This window comes from Pseudorca crassidens, chromosome 7 (assembly GCF_039906515.1).
Source record: "Pseudorca crassidens isolate mPseCra1 chromosome 7, mPseCra1.hap1, whole genome shotgun sequence".
NCBI lineage: Eukaryota > Metazoa > Chordata > Mammalia > Artiodactyla > Delphinidae > Pseudorca > Pseudorca crassidens.
The window spans coordinates 108383908-108391298 of record NC_090302.1 but is presented as its reverse complement, the minus strand read 5'-3'; positions in this window follow the sequence as shown (position 1 = coordinate 108391298).

The following is a 7391-nucleotide window of genomic DNA, read 5'->3' as shown; positions in this document are numbered from 1 at the left end:
CTATTGTACTCAGACTACAATTTTTTTATTTGCTCAATGTTTATATGATCATTAACATCAATGAAATTGACCTTCGACTCAATGCTACTTTTATCTTCTGTTTTATCTTCTGTTGCCCGAATGTGTTACATTAAATTAAAAATCTCAGTACAAGATTTTTTGAAGGCTCCCTAAGTTTATGGTGGGATTTTGTTTCTATTTCTTTGTGTTACCACCCTCCCCTCAACCCCATCGCACACTCCACATATGAAGTGGGAGGAAGACACCCTTCATCTTTATAAACTGCTACTTATTCCTCTACAAATAAAAACTATTTCAGTTTTGAAAATGGCAGCTGACATTCACTAATACTTGTAATTTATATGGTCCTCGGTCGCGTTCTCAGTGCTTAACTTTCTTGCTTTCACAAAGGTCTTCCCTTCTGAACACCCTCTCCAGCTTTTTGGCCACCACTAAAGGTCTGCTTCCCCTGCCCAAGTTCCCCTCTTCTTCTCCTGGGGTCTGAATAATCAGCTTTTATTAGCAGCTGGACGAGAGCACCTGGCCTTACATTCCACCACATCCTTCTCCCAGCAAAGGGAGTTTTGAGAAGAGGAAAAATTTACAAGAACTTAGACTATTGTTTTCAATTTCAGCAACACTCAAGGTTGCAAGTGAAATTCTGAGGCAATCTGGATGACTGTGAAAACATTTTCTAAAGGGGGAGGGAGAACCCCATTGTGGAAAAATCACTCCCACCAAATGTAAGTGTCTCTAGAGTCCAGGAGTGTTTTTGGAGTTTGAGTCCATTGAGTTTTGGGGACTTTAAAGCTAAATTCTCTAAAATAAATGTTTGTCATAAGCACCATAGTCATGAAATCTTAAGAAGCAAGACATGTATTGGATCTGATCAATCATCCCCACCCCTCTCAAAATTTTTTTTTCTAATTTCAAAGAAACAGGAGCTCATTGTAGTTCATTTGGAAAATACAGGTGAATATAACAAGGAAAACACAATCTGTCCTTAACCACATCACCCAGAAAGAACCATGGAGAACATTAGTGTTTTCTGTCTGTCTGTCTGTCTCTCTTCCTCCCCACCCCACCCAGCCAGTTTCACACAGTATTTCATAATCTACTTTTTATTTAAAAAAATATTTTATGAGATATTCCCATGTCATTAAATATTTTAAGGAAAACAGTTTGATGACTACATTATGGACTTTGCAGTTTATGTAAGTAAACTATTATGTTCAGAGTTTATGTTATTTTCTATTTTTCCTTAAAATAAATAAATGTTTGAAGTGCCCTTGTCAAATCCACATAAATTTTGGTAAGTAAAGCATCTTGTAAACCCCTGATTATTTCCTTGGGGTAAATTGCTATTACTGGAGAAAGTGGGTCAAAAAAATATGAACACTTGTAGTGTTTTGGATACATATTGCTAAATTGCCTTCCAGAAGGGTTGCATCCAGAATTCCCACCAGCAACACTCAATTTTGGGTGAGATAATTTTTAAACATATTTATGAATTTTGGGGTAAATTTACACCTCTTGTTAGACAAATTTAACTACTGCGGTGTTTTGAAGTTACAGGTTAAGAACAAAACAAACAAAGCCAAACAAACCCGTGAGGGACATTGATGCCCGGCTAATGAATTACACTCCGGAGATTATTTTAGGGACTGGGAGAAGTCTTGTCTGCCCTCTAAGGTTTGTGAAGATTTCAAAATACAAGAAACCAAAGCATAAAAATGTTAAGTAATTTGCCCAAGATAACATAGCCAGTAAGTAGTGGACATGGGATTCAAATCACATTATTCTAACACTACAGTCTAAACTCTCACATTCACCCAGGGACAATGTGCCCTTAGTATCTCATCAGAACTAAAGTTTCCAGAATGTTCTTTGTGATGAGGTCATTATCCAGAAGTTGCCTTTTGTAGCTTTTAAGTTTTTAAACAGCAAATGAGAATAATCTCAGATTATAGAGGGGGAATTTTATCTTTGAATAAGGTGACATCCTCCGCTATTGAGAAGCACATTCACACATCTTATTTCAAGAATACACCAGAAATAGACGTGGAATAACTTGGTCACCACTGGCATGACTGGGTCCAGGTCACCCAGCTTTTAGGTGATTGTGTTGAGACAAGAATCCAGGCTCTGGCCATTCTTTGACTACTGCCTATACTCTGACTGGCAGCACATAATCCCTATGGACAAGTGAGGCAGGCCAGCTTGACTAAGGCCAATGGCATCTTAACATTTCTTTGGGGGTTAGTATCCTGCACCTGGAGACTCCATTCCCAGGGGAAGTCTGAAGGGAAGGTGGCCCAGCCGGGTTAGTGGGACACCTTGGGGGTCACAGTGGCACGAGGGGCTTAGCAACCTGAGTTTAGGTGTGGGCAAGCGGAGACCGACTTCTTCTAGGGAAAGACTTTGCAGTCCACGGAGCTTCGTTCAAGCCCACGCGAGCCTCGTTGTGGCCTTCTGGGGCGGGGATTCCTGCATTGAATGGAAGGCTGGACCAGATAACCTCTGAGGCCATTCTAACTCCCAACGTCTCTGATTTGTATGTCTTGGGGGAAAGAAGTGAGCAGTCACGGGGCTGGAATAGTTGATTTAGGGTTCCGCCCACGTTGCCAACCTAGTCCTCATCTTGGGCAAATAATTTAACATGTCAGTACAAGGCACAATGCCTGCCGGAGGAAAGCTTTGTAAATGTTTGCCGAATGAATGAACGAAAGAATGGGTGGATGGATTTAAGTCTCCCAAGTCCCAGGGAATACTGGTGAAAATTGGAATCTTACAGTGCCCCTTGATTGGCGTGGAGTTTGAAAAAGACATTGTTAAGTATCTACTGAAATTCTTAAAAGAAAATGTGATATTCCAAACCCAAAGGGATCCTAATTCGTCCTTACACTGACAATGGGTAGAATTATAGTTTACCAGCAACGGAAGCATACCACGTAGGGGCGCCTTGTGAGTCCACACGAACTCAGCTTCATTAATTCCCCCGCCATTCGCCCCTCCCCCCCCGCCCCCCGTCCCCCCCCTTCCCCCGCCCCCGCCGCCTCCAATGGGCCAGCTCAGCGCCTCCTAGGCCCCGGTGGGGCACGCCAGCGCCCGTGCCTCCCTTCTCCCCCGCCCCGGATAAATGCCGAGGTCTAATGGATTGTTCATGCTGCTGTCCAGATTAGATAGCGAGCCCCTCCGTTATCGCGGCTGGAGCAAACCCGAGCGGCCACCAAGCTGAGAGTTTTCGAAGGCAGCCCTGCGCCAAGCCTGGGGAAAGTACAAGGCCCGGGAGAGCTGACAAATTCTGGGGCCCTCAGGCGGTTTCCTCCCAGAGCCTCCTCACAGGACTTGCCCTGAACCCTAAATCCTGCCCCTACTCCCATAGTATTTAAGGAAGCAGGTATCCGATGTGGTCGGTAGCGACTATCTGCTGAATTCTAGGGAGTAGTTCTATGACTCGTAGATTCTGCTTGTCAACTTTCCAGAAGCTAGGAACACTTTGAACAACCCTCCCCCCCCCCCATTAATACCAGAGAGTTGCTTTTGCACAAACAGGGGCTATGACATGCGACCAGTACGGTACTGCCTTTCCTAATTTTTGTTCTTGAATCATCGCAGAGGAAGCATAGCTAACTTTCTGACCTCCGTTCTGAATTTCCCATGGTCAAGTTTTTATCTGTTAATGATCTTGTTTCTCTAGAGTTTCTTTTTTAAAGTTTCTTAAAGAAATAAACCTTGAGGGACTTCCCTGGCGGTCTAGTGCTTAAGACTGCCTTCCCATGCAAGAGGCATGGGTTCGATCCCTGGTCAGGGAGCTAAGATCCCACATGCCGTGGGGTGTGGCCAAAAACTTAAAAAACAAACAAACAAAAAAACACCTTGACACTTCTCCCCCCCACCATGAGCTACTTTTATTGCGTCTCCAGTTATTTTCTGAAAAAGAAAAGGATATACTATCTATCAGCACTATTATAGGAAACAAAATTTTCACATAGGCTCTAACAACAAATTCCACAGAAAACAAATAATAGATGCTCAAAATTATGACTTATCTACAAGGAGAGACTCATTGTTCTATCATTATTACGCTAGAACTACTCTGATATAACAAAAAGCAAACAAAATCTTAGCTGATGAACAACTGCAAGTTCTCTATTTATGCCATATCAGTTTCCTGCTAAACCTTTGGAGTTAGTGGAAAGCCATAATAAATGGTGTGGCAGGACAAATCATCTGGCTCAGTATTATATGTTTCCACAACATTAAACAACAACAACACTGCATCATGACTTTGAGAGAATCAATCTTGTTAGACATCCACCTAGAAGCTGGAAAATAATTTTGTAGGGCGCTACTTCTTCAGAGGTGGAGATTTAAGAAATTCCTTAAGGGCAAGCAAAACCGCCACTGTGTAGTTTAACATTCAGAAATTAAAATACCTCGCCAACAGGAAGGCTTCTGATTCATCCAATAAGACATCCGAATTAGTTAAAACGAATTTATTATAAGGGGGTAAGGGTGTTGGGTTGGGATGAGAAAATATCAGGCCAGACGCAGAGGAAAATTTAAAGGCAGAGCGTGTGTAAGTTAAGAAGACAATACTAAACGAATAAAGAAAATCCCTAAGAACGACGAGTGGGGTGGATGACGGAGAAACTACATCTCTCAATATCTAAAAAAAAAGCAGCAGCCATTCCAACCCCCGCCCAACGTTGACCTTCGCTAACGCTGCAACGGCGCCTGGACCCCGGCCCCCCAGTGCGGGCATCTGCGGGGGGCATTGCAGGCACTGTCCCCGGGTTTAGCGACGTGCTGTATTGGAAGGATCTGCGGGGAGTTTTTCCAAGACCAGGAGGAGGCTTGCTGGGGAATTGTCGAGTTTGGGGCGCGGGCCGAGAAGTGAATAAAAGACTGCCCCAGAACCTCAGCGTGCCCAGGCCCGGGAACCCGTTGATCCCCCCATAAGCCCCCAGTCCAGAAGCTGCGCAAAATCTCTACTTCCAGCCCCCGCGTGGAGCCGTGCCTGAAAGGCTCTTTGAGCCGAGGCCGAGGGAGACTCCCTGAACCCGGTGTCCGTGGCCACTAAGCCTGCGAGCCCCGGGGGCTTCCCATTCATTCCCCCCCACCCCGCAAACCCGGTCCAAGAAATGACTGATCCAGTGCCTTTGGGTTTGGAGTCTGCGGAGGTTCGCTGCGACCCTCGACTCTGGGGATGGGGAGGTGCCTCCACGGGGATGTTGAGATGCAGAACAGCCTAACTGGGGGATGGAGTGTGTGTGTGTGTGTGTGTGTGTGTGTGTGTATGTGTGTGTGTGTATGTGTAAGAATAACCGTTTTGATGAAACTCCTACTGTGATCTGTGATTCTTGGCCAGTGTAGGGACTTCATAGGGGCGGTCGCGACCGGAAGGACACCGGGGACGGGGTTTCGATACAAGCCTCGCTGCCCCGACCGTGGAGGCAGAGGCCTCGGGGCGAGCGGGTCCAGGGGCCGCTAGTGCCCTGCACACGGAGAGGGGCCCGCGGGCGGCGGGCAAAGCCAGCCCCCCTTCTATTCCCCGGCACCCAACACACCCCCCGCCATCAGTGCGTCCTGCGTCCAGCATCCCGCCACCTCTGAGCTCCGTAAATAGGTCTCCCGTGCAGAGGGCAACCCGGGCAGCGTTCTGATCAGCGCCAGGCCCAGGCCCGAGGTCACACCCGGGCCCGGAGCGCGACCGGACCCCACCGCCTGCGGTCTGGGCTTTCTCGCCCACCAACCCTGCTCTCAGGACATTCGCTTGGGCGGGGAACCCGGGGCCTGAGACCCGACCCTGGAGATCGCGGGCGCGACACCCTTCCGAGGTGGCCTGGCCTACAGGGCGCCACAATAATTGAAATGCGTTCAAACCAAAACAGCGACGGCCCCGCCAGGAATAGGACTAAGAGGGAGCTCCGCGGCCTTGTGGGCCGAGCGCAGGAGAGTGGAAAGAGCTCAAGGGCGCTGGTGTACACTTGCAGAGGCCCGCCGGCTCTAGGGCGCGGTGTCAGCGGGGACCCTGCAAGTCTCCAGGGGAGCCCCCTCCACCACCACCACCTCGGCCCCTACCCGCACTCGGGGCTTCGCACTAGACGGCTCGGCCGGAGGGGCCCGATCCGGGAGGTTAGCAGCCCCGAAGCGCTTTTTCAGGCTTCCATCCACCAGGTTTCCGCAGAGCTGCGTACTTCTCATCCGGGCTCTCTCCTGGGAAGATCTTCTCGAATGAGGACGAGTCATTCAGCAACCGGTTCGAGCCCCTTTGCGGGGGACCCTGGCGATGTGCTGTAACTTTGGGCAGAATATCTTCTTGCGGTCTCTTTTGTCGCCATGCGAACGGTGGGAGAAACAAGAACTCTATGTAACAGGAATTTGTAAACTTTGAAGCGCCATACAAAAGGGATGAAAATTGATGACTAATGATTAATACTGTCATCCTTTTCCTAATTTTTCTTATTTTGGGACAATTCTCTGGCTCTTTGAGGGTTCCCAGAAGTGTTTGAGTGTTCTCATTATTTGGGAGTCTCCATCTCACCCCTCCTCCGTTCCTTAATTTTTTTCCCCCAAACTTTTCGTTCCCTTCTTCACACTCTCGGCGGAGTTAGGTCTGTTCGCCCAGGGCCCGGGACACTTCCAGGGTCGCCGTCACCGCCGCAGGGACCCCACCCAGTCCGCCCGTCCTACTCCCCTCCCGCGGGCTGCGCGCCCAGCACGGCGGCCCAGGCTCGGCCCCGAGCGCCCCCACGCCGGCGCCCGGACTGGGACCTCCTCGGTTCTCGGCTCCTTTTCATTCCGCCGACAGCCTCGAGATTGCTCTCTTTCCCTCCCGCCCCTGTCCTTTCCGACCCTCCGCCGGAGCCTGACGCCGCCTGGTTTATTGACCTTAGATCGGCTTTGGGACTTTATCAGACCCAGCGGGGCGTCCCGCGGCGTAGGCCCCCCTCTCCCAGTGGCGCGGCGGGAGCCCCTTTAAGCTTTTCTAGAAACCTCTCCTTCCTTTCCCATGCCCAACTCTAATCGGAAAACCTAGAGAAAAATCTCCCGAATTCGCGTGGTCATGGAGACAGCCGAGGCAGAGCCCTCAGGGTCACGCACATTTTCCCGTGTTGCTCCTTTATCTAGATAGTTCAGGTGAAAGTACCTCCCCGCCCCCAATTATTCGGATAATTGTCTCGAATCTCCACTTGGTGCTGTGTTTAGACAGTTGGAGATTGATCGCTTGAATTGCTTCAGTCTCTGTGCTGTCCCAGCCCTAAACCATCTCTGGACTTACACATGCCGAACTAGAATTTTCCGTCCCATAAATCACTTGGCAAATATAACAAGGCATTAGAAAGTCATTTGAAATGGATATTTTATTGGGTTTGAGAACTAGA